General features: G+C 32.6%; 1 protein-coding gene across 1 annotated transcript in view; it reads left to right on the forward strand.

Moving 5' to 3' along the window:
- LOC134718336 (uncharacterized) overlaps positions 1–16238 on the forward strand; it is a 184466-nt gene that overhangs the window by 46479 nt on the left and 121749 nt on the right. The gene's annotated exons all lie outside the window — the stretch shown is intronic.

The raw sequence follows: 16238 nt of genomic DNA on the forward strand, positions 1-16238 counted from the left end.
TATGCCTGCCAAACATATAAGGTTGGTTTTTTAATAAATGTGTTGTAAAAAAACAAAGCCACACACACATACAAACACAACATATGATATCTAAAAACTTTATTGAAACTATTTATTAACGGGAAAAAAATTATCAAGATATAAAAGGTGCATTTAAATGGATTACTCAACATATTAAAGAAACAACAAACATGTAATGCATGTACATGTTGCATTGTGAATGTTCAACAAATACCTACACTGGAAAATAACAGGTCAGGGGTAAACCGTAATATATGTGTAATTCAGGTCTCAGACAGGGTATATACTGTGACATTTCCGGCTTCAGGCTTATATCCCTTCGCCTTTGTATCAGGGGATTTAAACTCTAATATAGCCGGGAATGTCACAGTATATTCCCTGTTTGAGACCTGAATAACATATACTATTCAGGAATTTTAAGGAAAATGTTTCAGACCTTTGTCAATGATTATTACATTTTCTGTTATATTTCCGATGAAATCTTTCTTATTATTTCCACGGACAACAAAATGAAAACAAATCTGGTCGTGAAGTACATGTAATAATGGACTGTCCCAAAAAGAGATGTCAACTATTTATCATAGTAAAAGGTACAAATAAATAAAATGTATACTTATTGACTGGGTATGAATAGATAGTAAGTTTATTGTCACTAGGAGCAACTATTGTCCTGAGGCGTAGCCGAGGGCAATACTTGTATTCGAGGGACAATAAACTTACTATTCCACGAATATCCAGTCAGTAAGGGTTTTATTATGTCGAAAAAGACAACAGACAATAAATGGCAGTGATAAATCAACTATCGTAATATAAAAAAGCAGAAACCCAACCATAACGTTAACTTCAAAATGTGTTCAAATGCTAAGGCTACGTCTTGCACTGACGTTAACCCTAGTTACAATAGGTAAAACATGACGCCGTTACTCCCGCGGTATTTTCAAAATCCTCCAATTGTGTACCTGCATTGAAAATTCCGTGAAATAAAATGACACCTGTGGTCAAATAGTTCCATACAGGTCCAATAGTTGGAAACGATTGACCGGTCCAATAGTTCAACGCTTTCAATTTGAAAAAAAAAGCATTGTGTATTTATTTTATATAGAAAATGATAACTTGGGCATAATAAATTAATGTTCAAACTGTATATTTTCGGTCAATGATTTATTATGATTTTTTTGTCCTATGAACTGAGTGAAATGCAATATTTTTTCGAACTACTAGTTCATTGAGATAAAAAGAAAATATAAAATTCATGTTGCTAAGAGATTTTTTACTAGACTACATATGAGATTAAAGTAAGCAGCAATATGTAATATGAGATTAAAGTAAGCAGCAATATGTAACCATACGATCTTCTACTATGAGCAAAACGCATACTCTATAGTGTGTAATAAATGACTATAAATATCTCTGACATACCTCCCTTTGAAAGTGTCGAATCACTGTGATTACGCTGGTTTGTGAGTTGTATCACAGTCCTTTTTAACTCTTCTACAATAAACTAAAGTATTCTAGTACACAAGAAACAGTTAAATAATTATGCTACTTTTTAAAAAGTGATTGGAGTTTTCAAAATAACAGCGTATGTCATCTGATAAAGAATTAAACATAATAGTAATGATGTGATTTAACAAAAAGGTGACGATAATATACATTGGACGAACGGACCAACAGAAGGAACGACAAGGTTATTGAAATATAACGCTCATGTATTATTTTCATCATGATATTTACATATTTTCAATTTGTGAAGATGATGTTAAGTTCACGTGAGATTTATGTGAATACTATTTTTTTAGCTCACCTGGCCTTAAAGGCCAAGTGAACTTTTCTCATCACTTGGCGTCCGTCGTTCGTCGTCGTCCGTCGACCGTCGTCGTTAACTTTTACAAAAATCTTCTCCTCTAACACTACTGGGTCAAATTTAACCAAACTTGGCCACAATCATCATTGGGGTATCTAGTTTAAAAAATGTGTCCGGTATCCTGGTCAACCAACCAAGATGGCCGCCATGGCTAAAAATAGAACATAGGGTAACATGCAGTTTTTGGCTTATAACTCAAAAACCAAAGCATTTAGAGCAAATCTGACATTGGGGTTGAATTGTTTATCAGGTTAAGATCTATCTGCCCTGAAATTTTCAGATGAATCGGACAACCTGTTGTTGGCTTGCTGCCCCTAAATTGGTAATTTTAAGGAAATTTTGCTGTTTTTGGTTATTATCTTGAATATTATTATAGATAAAGATAAACTGTAAACAGCAATAATGTTTAGCAAAGTAAGATTTACAAATAAGTCAACATGACCGAAATGGTCAGTTGACCCCTTTAGGAGGTATTGCCCTTTATAGTCAATTTTTAACCATTTTTCGTAAATCTTGGTAATCTTTAACAAAAATCTTCTCCTCTGAAACTACTTGGCCAAATAATCCAAACTTGGCCACAATCATCTTTGGAGTATCTGATATAAATAGATAGATACTTGGGAATTAATAAAGACCTGAAGTTATTTATAATTTGTAACCTTAATCAAGTGTAATTGCTATTTTTTTTCAAAAATGTTTAAAATAACTTATTCAAGTTATATTTTTGTCATTATTTTTAAAGTAACCCTTTATCTCTATACTCCTCTCAAATCTGATAAACTCTTTATTTTATGATATAAAATGTTGTTTAAAATCATGAAAACTACATTCAGGGTATGTTTCTATTGAAAATTAAAATAACTCTATTAAGTAATTTTATTTTTTTTTAAATAAAAATTTACTTAGTATATAAGTAATTAAAAAAAATAACTTGTTTAAGTAACGCCCCTGACTGTTTGAACTTATTTACTATAATGTACTACTGCAACAGTTTTTCATCGCAACTCCTCTCAAACCACACAACAGAATTTCACGAAACCTTTTCAGATAATAAGGACATAACATGTAGTTGTGCATATCGATGGGAAATTGGGATTCAATTTTTTTTCTAGGAGTTAGCCCCTTTGAACTTATTTGCTTCAATGTACTACTGCAACAGTTTGTCATCGCAACTCCTCTCAAACCACACAACAGAATTTCACGAAACCTTTTCAGATAATAAGGACATACTATGTAGTTGTGCATATCGACGGGAAATTGCGATTCAATTTTTTTTCTAGGAGTTACGCCCCTTTGAACTTATTTACTTCAATGTACTACTGCAACAGTTTGTCATCGCAACTCCTCTCAAACCACACAACAGAATTTCACAAGACCTTTTCAGATAATAAGGACATACTATGTAGTTGTGCATATCGACGGGAAATTGCGATTCAATTTTTTTTCTAGGAGTTACGCCCCTTTGAACTTATTTGCTTCAATGTACTACTGCAACAGTTCCTCTTAAACCACACAACAGAATTTCACGAAACCTTTTCAGATAATAAGGACATAACATGTAGTTGTGCATATCGACGGGAAATTGCGATTCATTTTTTTTTCTAGGAGTTACACCCCTTTAAACTTATTTGCTTCAATGTACTTCTGCAACAGTTTGTCATTTCAACTCCTCTGAAACCACACAACAGAATTTCATGAAATTTTGTAGATAATAAGGACATTCTATTTAGATGTGCATATTGGCAGGAAATTAATTTTTCTTATACAATTTTTTTTTCTTTCACTTATTTAATTTCTCCAATGACAATGTGGGGACGTGGGGTATGTGAGCGTGCTCACTAAGGTTCTTTAATTGGTACTGTGTGAACATGTGAATGTTTATATATTCTATAATAGTGTCAGAAAAGGTGTTGCAACAGTTATAATAATCCCATAATAATAATTTCATACATAATATATTTCTTCTTGTATTCAATCATTCCAAACGTGTAAATAAAAGTCCTTAGCAAGATATAGAGACTTTATACATATCTTGAAAAATTAAGATTTACAAATTTAACATGTCAAGCTACCATTGGGTTTTTTTTTGTTTTTCATTTTGTTATGTTATCACTATTTGTTTAAGTAGTGTCTTCTACTTATTTATATCTGTATGAACTTTTGATGAGTACTTATGTAAAAACAAAATATATTTATGTTCTTGTTCTAATTTATTGGCCAACAAATCAAAGCAACATCGACACGTTGAACCTGACAGACCAACCTATCAAAGCAACATCGACACGTTGAACCTGACAGGCCAACCTATCAAAGCAACATTGACACGTTGAACCTGACAGGCAAACCTATCACAGCAACATCGACACGTTGAACTTGACAGGCCAACCAATCACAACAACATTGACACGTTGAGCCTGACAGGCCAACCTATCACAGCAACATCGACACAAAAAAGCAGTATATTCGTACATATAAAATAATGAGTAAAATGTAAAATAACATACATACCGAACTGAAAGAAAAATTCGAATCGGAAAGTTCCTTATCAAATTGCATTATCCAAAGCTCAAACACTTAAAACGATGGAAAACAACTGTCATATATTCGTACTTGGTACATGCATTTCCTAATGTAAAAATGGTGGATTAAATCTGGCTTTATAGCTTGCTAAACCTTTCACTTGTATGAATTACGCATAAAATTCCATTATATTGACAACAATGTGTGAACAAAACAAACAGACATAATAGGTAAAAATGTCAAAAATAGGGGTACAGCAGTCCACAATGTGTTATATTCTTATTCACCTTAAAAACAAAAGATGTCAAAAACGAAAAAAAAAAAAAAATTGCTTTGCAAATGATCGATTTCAAGTAATGCATAGGTGAAAGACATGTTCAAACTTATAAAGTCGGAGACAATCGGACAAAGACATGGCAAAAAAAGATGACAAAAAGTCAAACAACAGTATACAAAACACAACAGAGAAAACTAGACTGAGCAGCACAAAGCCTAACAAATACAATGAAAGGAATGAACTTTGATTGAATATCTCTCTTTTTATATGTAAGGTTAAATAAAGGCAACAGTAGTATACCGCTGTTCAAAACTCATAAATCCATGGACAAAAAACAAAATCGGGGTAACAAACTAAAACCGATGGAAACGCTTTAAATATAAGAGAACAACGACATAACACCGAAACGTAACACACACAGAAACGGACCAAGCATCAGACAAAACACCACGAAAATAACAAATATAACATGAAACCAAACACATGAATCTGGGACAGACAAGTACCGTGCCACGCCTTATCTCAATATCTCAAAAATAAGAGAAAACACAAACGACTCAACGTTAAAATGCAACACACACATAAACGAACAATAATATAACAATGGCCATCTTCCTGACTTGGTACAGGACACTTTTAAAGGGGAATAAAAGTGGTGGGTTGAACCTGGTTTTGTGGCATGCCAAACCTCGCATAAATTGCATGTTTATGCCCCCGCCGTAGCTGAGTGGGCATTAAGTTTTGCCCTTGTCCATCTGTACATCCGTACGTTCGTACGTCCCAAAGTTGGTTTCCCTTCTCTTACTTTAGTTTGCCTCTACCAAATGTTATTAAACTTATACACAATGCTCATTACCACAAAACACAGATCAAGTTTGAATTTCTGTGGCGTCAATTTAACGGTTCTAGAGTTATACCCCTTTGAAAATGAAAGAATTGCTGAATTTTTATACGCCCGTTTACGGGACGTATTATTGTATACCGTTGTCCGTCTGCCCTTCTGTCCGTCCGTCGTCAACATATCTACATATCTACACCAACATATATATAATGTCGGACATTAACTCAAAAACGCTTTAACCAATTGGCATAAAACGTTGGTGAATTAATTATATCTAGTGAGCTCCCTATCGTTTTTTTTATAAATTCTAGATTTTACGTTTCCGAATTATTGGGTTTTATTCATTAAAAAAAGGGGAAGTTTCCAGTTTTCGGACAATAACTCAAGAATGCTTTCACCGTGACCAACTTGCAAGAAATGTTGGTTAATTTTTTATATCTATTGACATGAGCTCCCTTTGATTTTTATAAATTTTAGATTTTAGGTTTCCAAGTTACGTGGTTTTATTCATAAAAAAAGGGGGATTTTCCAGTTTTTGGAAAATAACCTAAAAAATGCTTTCAGCAGTTCTCATGAAACTTTAATGAATTGTTAATATCTTTTGATATAGGCTCCCTTTAGAAGTTTATAAATTGTAGTTGTTTATAGTCTGACAACAGATTTACTCAGAAATCTTTAATTGAATATAAATTCAATTCATATGATATAAATTTCTAGTTGTTTGACTACATTTATTCAGAAACCTATAATATGTTAAATATTTAATTACAATCCAAATTCAGACCTGTATCAAGCTTGAATATTGTGTCCATTTTTGCCCCAACTGTTCAGGGGTTGACCTCTGTGGGGGTATGCAGCGACTCAACGTTAAAATGCAACACACACATAAACGAACAATAATATAACAATGGCCATCTTCCTGACTTGGTACAGGACACTTTTAAAGGGGAATAAAAGTGGTGGGTTGAACCTGGTTTTGTGGCATGCCAAACCTCGCATAAATTGCATGTTTATGCCCCCGCCGTAGCTGAGTGGGCATTAAGTTTTGCCCTTGTCCATCTGTACATCCGTACGTTCGTACGTCCCAAAGTTGGTTTCCCTTCTCTTACTTTAGTTTGCCTCTACCAAATGTTATTAAACTTATACACAATGCTCATTACCACAAAACACAGATCAAGTTTGAATTTCTGTGGCGTCAATTTAACGGTTCTAGAGTTATACCCCTTTGAAAATGAAAGAATTGCTGAATTTTTATACGCCCGTTTACGGGACGTATTATTGTATACCGTTGTCCGTCTGCCCTTCTGTCCGTCCGTCGTCAACATATCTACATATCTACACCAACATATATATAATGTCGGACATTAACTCAAAAACGCTTTAACCAATTGGCATAAAACGTTGGTGAATTAATTATATCTAGTGAGCTCCCTATCGTTTTTTTTATAAATTCTAGATTTTACGTTTCCGAATTATTGGGTTTTATTCATTAAAAAAAGGGGAAGTTTCCAGTTTTCGGACAATAACTCAAGAATGCTTTCACCGTGACCAACTTGCAAGAAATGTTGGTTAATTTTTTATATCTATTGACATGAGCTCCCTTTGATTTTTATAAATTTTAGATTTTAGGTTTCCAAGTTACGTGGTTTTATTCATAAAAAAAGGGGGATTTTCCAGTTTTTGGAAAATAACCTAAAAAATGCTTTCAGCAGTTCTCATGAAACTTTAATGAATTATTAATATCTTTTGATATAGGCTCCCTTTAGAAGTTTATAAATTGTAGTTGTTTATAGTCTGACAACAGATTTACTCAGAAATCTTTAATTGAATATAAATTCAATTCATATGATATAAATTTCTAGTTGTTTGACTACATTTATTCAGAAACCTATAATATGTTAAATATTTAATTACAATCCAAATTCAGACCTGTATCAAGCTTGAATATTGTGTCCATTTTTGCCCCAACTGTTCAGGGGTTGACCTCTGTGGGGGTATGCAGCGACTCAACGTTAAAATGCAACACACACATAAACGAACAATAATATAACAATGGCCATCTTCCTGACTTGGTACAGGACACTTTTAAAGGGGAATAAAAGTGGTGGGTTGAACCTGGTTTTGTGGCATGCCAAACCTCGCATAAATTGCATGTTTATGCCCCCGCCGTAGCTGAGTGGGCATTAAGTTTTGCCCTTGTCCATCTGTACATCCGTACGTTCGTACGTCCCAAAGTTGGTTTCCCTTCTCTTACTTTAGTTTGCCTCTACCAAATGTTATTAAACTTATACACAATGCTCATTACCACAAAACACAGATCAAGTTTGAATTTCTGTGGCGTCAATTTAACGGTTCTAGAGTTATACCCCTTTGAAAATGAAAGAATTGCTGAATTTTTATACGCCCGTTTACGGGACGTATTATTGTATACCGTTGTCCGTCTGCCCTTCTGTCCGTCCGTCGTCAACATATCTACATATCTACACCAACATATATATAATGTCGGACATTAACTCAAAAACGCTTTAACCAATTGGCATAAAACGTTGGTGAATTAATTATATCTAGTGAGCTCCCTATCGTTTTTTTATAAATTCTAGATTTTACGTTTCCGAATTATTGGGTTTTATTCATTAAAAAAAGGGGAAGTTTCCAGTTTTCGGACAATAACTCAAGAATGCTTTCACCGTGACCAACTTGCAAGAAATGTTGGTTAATTTTTTATATCTATTGACATGAGCTCCCTTTGATTTTTATAAATTTTAGATTTTAGGTTTCCAAGTTACGTGGTTTTATTCATAAAAAAAGGGGGATTTTCCAGTTTTTGGAAAATAACCTAAAAAATGCTTTCAGCAGTTCTCATGAAACTTTAATGAATTGTTAATATCTTTTGATATAGGCTCCCTTTAGAAGTTTATAAATTGTAGTTGTTTATAGTCTGACAACAGATTTACTCAGAAATCTTTAATTGAATATAAATTCAATTCATATGATATAAATTTCTAGTTGTTTGACTACATTTATTCAGAAACCTATAATATGTTAAATATTTAATTACAATCCAAATTCAGACCTGTATCAAGCTTGAATATTGTGTCCATTTTTGCCCCAACTGTTCAGGGGTTGACCTCTGTGGGGGTATGCAGCGACTCAACGTTAAAATGCAACACACACATAAACGAACAATAATATAACAATGGCCATCTTCCTGACTTGGTACAGGACACTTTTAAAGGGGAATAAAAGTGGTGGGTTGAACCTGGTTTTGTGGCATGCCAAACCTCGCATAAATTGCATGTTTATGCCCCCGCCGTAGCTGAGTGGGCATTAAGTTTTGCCCTTGTCCATCTGTACATCCGTACGTTCGTACGTCCCAAAGTTGGTTTCCCTTCTCTTACTTTAGTTTGCCTCTACCAAATGTTATTAAACTTATACACAATGCTCATTACCACAAAACACAGATCAAGTTTGAATATCTGTGGCGTCAATTTAACGGTTCTAGAGTTATACCCCTTTGAAAATGAAAGAATTGCTGAATTTTTATACGCCCGTTTACGGGACGTATTATTGTATACCGTTGTCCGTCTGCCCTTCTGTCCGTCCGTCGTCAACATATCTACATATCTACACCAACATATATATAATGTCGGACATTAACTCAAAAACGCTTTAACCAATTGGCATAAAACGTTGGTGAATTAATTATATCTAGTGAGCTCCCTATCGTTTTTTTATAAATTCTAGATTTTACGTTTCCGAATTATTGGGTTTTATTCATTAAAAAAAGGGGAAGTTTCCAGTTTTCGGACAATAACTCAAGAATGCTTTCACCGTGACCAACTTGCAAGAAATGTTGGTTAATTTTTTATATCTATTGACATGAGCTCCCTTTGATTTTTATAAATTTTAGATTTTAGGTTTCCAAGTTACGTGGTTTTATTCATAAAAAAAGGGGGATTTTCCAGTTTTTGGAAAATAACCTAAAAAATGCTTTCAGCAGTTCTCATGAAACTTTAATGAATTGTTAATATCTTTTGATATAGGCTCCCTTTAGAAGTTTATAAATTGTAGTTGTTTATAGTCTGACAACAGATTTACTCAGAAATCTTTAATTGAATATAAATTCAATTCATATGATATAAATTTCTAGTTGTTTGACTACATTTATTCAGAAACCTATAATATGTTAAATATTTAATTACAATCCAAATTCAGACCTGTATCAAGCTTGAATATTGTGTCCATTTTTGCCCCAACTGTTCAGGGGTTGACCTCTGTGGGCGTATGCTGCGCTCAGCGAAGCAGTTTACTCGTTTCCATTCTCTAACTTTAGTTTGTTTCAACCAAATGGTATGAAACTTATACACAAGGCTTATTACCACAAAATACAGATCAAATTAGAATTTTAGTTTGCGTCACTTTTACTGTTCTAGAGCCTTCACAAATGGAAAAAAATACTTATTTTTGGTTTATGTTCATTACTTTAGTTTGCCTCAACCAAATGTTCTGAAACTTATACACACTACGTATTACCACAAAACTCATCAAGTACAACTTTGGGTAGCGTCACTTTTACCGTTCTACTTTATATGATATGCAAGCGGGAGCATCATCTGTGTCCCATGGACACATTCCCCATTTATTTAGAAAGGTTTAGTAAAATGTTCTTGAAAAAGGGTAGCTTGTACTTAATTGACAAAGATATTCCACATGGAATAACCTGAGTAACTCACATACATCATGTTTAACAGTAATATTTCAATCATCGATTTCATTTGGAGTTTTGATAAATTCACATTTTAGGATCATACGAAACACAAATATGACACATGCATAGAAATTTTACAAGTATTTCTCCAAAGGTTGGCTTTCTATGGCCTCTCTCCCCTTCTAATAACCCTTGATCTGCCCTGACCCTCATGAATGCTTGCATCTCCTCTATATCAATGAATTCGAAATTAAGCAAAGTGTATCGAAAATGTATTGATTTTCTGCTGGCTTCTTCTTTTTGCAACTTCCCCCTATGGTTAGGAGCACATGAATTGCTTGATTATTCACAGGGGGCTTATATTACTCGGTCGAAAATAGTTAAAATCACTTTGGTATAAAACGCAATTGCGTATTTAAAAGACGATGGGCTTATATTACACAGAAGATAATAAAAGTTATTCACTTTGTTATAACGTTTTACTCCGAATTTTCCAATAGTTTAAAATCTAAAATGTTCCTGATTGACTTTATGACGATAGTAAAACCGTGGGATTTTCTTTTCTTCCTGTAAGTATGAATTATAATTGTTGTTTTTGTTGCAAGTAGTTTACATGTATTACAGTTATAGGATTTTTTCTTAATTTCTTGTGAGTCTGGGTTATAATTGTTGAGGTTGGCTTGTAGTTTATTGCAGTTGTAGGATTTTTTCTTTTCTTCTTGTGAGTTTTGGTTATAATTGTTGTTGTTGTTGTTGTTGTTTCCTGTAGTTTATAACTGTTTAGGGATTTTCTTTTATTCTTGTGCGTATGGGTTATAATATGTTGTTGTTGTTGCCTGGAATGTATTACTGTTGTAGGGAGTTTTTGTTCTTCTTGTGAGTTTGGGTTATAAGTGTTGAGGTTGTTGCTTGTAGTTTATTACAGTTGTAGGAATTTTTCTTTTCTTTTTGTGAGTTTGGGTTTTAAATGTTGTTGTTGCCTGTAGTTTATTACAGTTGTAGGAATTTTCTTTTCTTCCTAATGTGGTGCAAGTTATAATTTTTTTTTATGAAATTCGTGTTGTTTTTTCATTGATTTTAGTACGGAGATCACCGCTTATGTCAAATTCGAGGTATAAGTCTGAAAAGGAGACAGAGGAAGCCGTGTCTGTTTTTTTTTTTTTTAAGTTTCCAGTTCAGAAAACGAAGAAATATAATCCTCCAAACCAGACTTGGGGTCAATTACATTTGAATGTAATTAATTAAATTACATGGAATCGAAACATATCATAAGGTAAGAAGTGATTTAGATTACCTTCATTTAGATCTAGTTTATATTTTTAAAATCTTAATGGTGTTGATAGTTTATTTATTTTAATTTTAACTTTTTTAACTTTTTTATACTACATTTTGTATATAAGAAAAAGAGAAACATTAAATACATTGACATTCGTGTTGGGAATAATATACTACAACAAACAAATTGTATATTTGATATTACAAACCGTTTTCTTCGTTATAAAGTTTTTTTACTTGTCGACTTTAAACTGTTTTCTTGAAATGTGTATTTTTATTTTGACATTGGTATATAAACTATATATATTGAAATGAGTCAACAATTATATGTTGATTTCTTTAAGTATTGGTATGTAAGGCTTCTTGTCACACCCATTATAAGCAAATTATAGTTCTTTTATTAAGTATTTCGTGAACTTGTCGGGTAACTCAAACTTTAAATAATTTTGTGAACTCTTTCAGCGTTTTGTGTTGAACTAGCAATATGTATTTCCCTTTACTATGTCACAGAATGTGTGTTCGGTCAATCTTTTAAAATATCAAGTGAAACTTACCACAAATCCCGCCAGGACCTAACAGACCCTTTACAAATAAATACCCAAATAAATATAATGCAATTTAAACACATTCACAAAGTGCATTTTATTCTTGTAAATGGTAAATGCGTGTTTGAAATATCAAGTAAGTTCCTTTATTTCAACAGTATTCAATTATTTGTATTTTAATACCCGTTGATTTCCACTGAAAAGTTATACTAATAATACTCGCATGTTGGTATTTTTAAGGTAGATCATCGGTATATATTTCCCAAGATAGAATTTGCGTTAACTTTGCCAAAATGATAATTTAACTATGTTCTTGTCATAAATATAATAAAAAGGCCACCGTTCTAATTTTTAAACTATGAGTCGTTCTGAATTGCCTAACTTTGGTTTGAGTGATCAAGAAAAAACACATTTTTGTGTATAACAAGAAATCTATATGATAGATTTTTGAAATAAATTGTTAGAAGGTAGATTTTATTATTGTTTTAAGAGAATTAAAAGGAAAGATGGTCAGTGATGGTTTTACCGAACTAGTTTTCTTGCTACAAGTAAACGTTAGAAAATTGTGTAAATTTTTACGTAAAGAGTTATCTCCTTTTAAATTTCTCAGTTGACAACATTGTTTTTAAAATACAAATGTTTGGTATTTGTTTGAATATATCAAACATATTCATATAAAAAAAAACCAGTCTAACCAATAAAATTGCACAACTGTCTAAAAATTTGCAGATTTTGGCAAACAACTAAACTGATTGCATATTGTGATAGTACGATACAAGCTGTCGGTATACAATAAATATACCTCAAAATCAGATATACCGGTACATTATTTTCACGATTAATATGATTAACATCTGACAGTGAACTGGTATGCACAAAGCGATGATTTCTTCAAGTAACAAACACGACTGCCAATTGTGTTTAAGTAAATCGTCTTTGTTTTCAGTGTAATAACATAGAAAATATAAACTATATTACCAATTGCATTATTCTTTTTGTAACTTCATTGGGGTGTAAAAGCGTTGACCGAAGTACATTTTGTATGAAGTGGGGATTCATTTTAATAATGCGTGCACGGTCAACGCTTTTACACTCATATGAAGGTACAAAAAGAAGCATTCAATACTTTAGTCATAATAATTTTTTTTAGCCAGGATCATGAAAACACGATTTTATCAGGTTTTTATTTAATTTACCTGTGCACTTTATTGTTGGACCTCGTGTCATCATGAATGATAAATGTTATTGTGTAATAAAACTGATTAAAGAATCATGCGTGATTGCAGTGTAGTAATTATTTGACATGTAAAATGTAAAATATATATAACATGTAAAATATGAAATAATTACTGTTGCAATTGTCTGTACCACAACACTTGGTTATTGAGGTAGGCGAATTAACAGACAAACGACGCCCATCAGCATGGGGATTATTCAAGAACTGACACGTCTGAAATATAACAAATATTTAAGAACTCACAAGTCTGATGAACAACAAAAAAAAAGAAATTTCCAAGCTTCGTTGAAAATGCATGATTTTGTATATTTTGGGAGATAAAGAATTGTTGTTTTACTTTTTAGTGTCATGTGTCTCTTTTTTGTTTGATATTTCTTTCATTTTTGTTTCTTAGAATTGTGATGCAATGTTTTAGTTATTGTTCTTTTTTTTTTTTTTTTTTTCTTGTTTTTATCCTTTTTTATTTACTGAGCACAAAGTTGGAAACAAGAATGAATGCAAGAAAAGCCACAACTTGTAATACGAACATATAAACGACCAATACAAGTAAAATTATAATTACATACAAATAAATTTAAGTGTGACTCAAACAGGTAAATATTTCTGCTTTATAGAAATGTAAAATAAATGTCAATCTTACCGTTTTTGACAAAACAACCTAGGTTGAAGAAGAGGTCTCCATTTAACTTTGGATTCTGTGAAACCATACATATCTGTGAACATTATTGAAATTGTAAAACATTCGTCATTATCTTATGTTTATAAATGACACTTAAATGAGGGGTCGCACACTTGAAATCTTTAAGACATTCATGGGTTTTTACCAACGATCATCTTTCCTTATTGACAGATTCTAATACAATATACAACAAAAAGTTTTTCGACTATCTAAAAGTGTAAACTGATATTGTGTATGATGAAAAGATGTACCATAACTCTCATGAAACACCCTGAGGTCAGCAGAAGCCAAGTGTCCATGTAGATTCACTTATTTTCGTTGGCACCAATTTTCGTGGATTGAGAAAAACTTGCATATTTGAAGTTATTTGATTTTGTGATGTTACAAAGTCTACATCTAATTCGCAATTCGTTCAAATTTAAATTTCCACGAAATCCACAAAATGGTATCCAACGAATAATAATGAATCCATAGTAATATACGATATTCTCTTCAGCGCTTCTAGCATTGATGTATATAGATATAGGAAGATGTGGTGTGAGTGTCAATGAGACAACTCTCCATCCAAATAACAATTTAAAAAGTAAACCATTATAGGTTAAAGTACCATCTTCAACACGGAGCCTTGACTCACACCGAACAACAAGCTATAAAGGGCCCCAAAATTACTAGTGTAAAACCATTCAAACGGGAAAACCAACGGTCTAATGCATACATTTAACAAAGTTGTCCCTTTGGTATCTTTCGTCCCTCTTTTATCAACACAACATTGAAGGATGAACAACTTTCTAAACAACTTTTAAAGAAAAGTAAGCTTGATCGGTTGACCAAGCAATGTCAAAGTAATTTCCACCCTCCAAATCGGCTGTACCAAAAAGTAAAATCACAAAAATGCTGAACTCAGAGGAAAATCAATTAGGAAAGTCCATAATCACATGGCAAAATCAAATAACAAAACGCATCAAAAACGTATAGCCAAGAACTGTCATACTCCTGACTTGGTACAGGCATTTTCAAATGTAGAAAATGGTGGATTAAACCTGGTTCTATAGCGCTAACCCTCTCTCTTTAATAACAGTCTCATCAAATTCCGTTATATTTACTTTAACACATTTGATTATACAGTCATCTCATGCAACATTTTTAAAATTCCTTGACGGTTACTCAGCTAACATGTTAATACCACTAATTGCACCACTACACCAAATAAAATATGTAAAACCAGTTAAAGGATACAGACTTACCTCCCCTGCCTGACAGTTGACTGTTTGATAGCAATGTGCAGGTTGATCAACAGAATCACATTTATAACAGGTCACAGCTGTATAAAATCAAAACAAAAATAAAACATAAATATCTACAGATACAGAACAGTTATCTATTTATATGTTTTGGAGCTTATAGTATGACGTTCATTTTCATTGAACTAGTGCACACTTTGTTTTAAAGGTAAGCTGAGGACCACCTCCGTGTGTGGGACATTCTCGCTATGTTGAAGACCCATCTGTGGCTTTCGGCTGTTGTCTGTCGTTTTGTCGGGTTGGTGTCTCATTGACATTTTCCCTTTTCCATTCTCAATTTTATCTGAATACAAATAAAAACATTCTAGATACCAGATTAAATGTGTGTACTCCGGACCACCGTTTCGACTACATCTCATCAGTGACGTTGTAATCGTAAAGGTTAAAAGGTCAAATAAAATACGAATTTGAAGAACGAACATATATGTACATACCAAAAGACAGACGGACACAAGTTAATCCGTACAATAGAAATAACAGCATATTGATAAGACCGTTACAATAAGTTCATCTTATCTTGTAGTTTATGTGTGTATGTATAGTTCATTTAGTCGTACTTGTAAAATCTTATTTAATATAAACATAGAAGTATATACTACTTAAGGTAATACATAAGGATATTTAAAACATGATACACTTAATAATGGTACAATAATAATGCACATTTGGTAAAATTAATATTAACAATATTCAATAGTAAACCAATATCGTGTAAAATATTCAAGCTTTGAACTGCTCTGTTGTACGTACAATTATTCGAACTGAATAATCGATATGGTAAATTGAAATTCTTAAACATTTTTTTAAGTCGTTACGAAAGCATATAGCAAACTCCAAAATAATACATCAAACTATATGTTAAAGAAAGGAAGACAACATTAGGAAAATCTTGCAGGTTCAAAATGAAGATATAAAACAATATAATCACCTGCGTAATCATATTTCAAATTTTCACGTTACGATAACGCAT

This window comes from Mytilus trossulus, chromosome 5 (genome assembly GCF_036588685.1).
Source record: "Mytilus trossulus isolate FHL-02 chromosome 5, PNRI_Mtr1.1.1.hap1, whole genome shotgun sequence".
Taxonomy (NCBI): Eukaryota; Metazoa; Mollusca; class Bivalvia; order Mytilida; family Mytilidae; genus Mytilus; species Mytilus trossulus.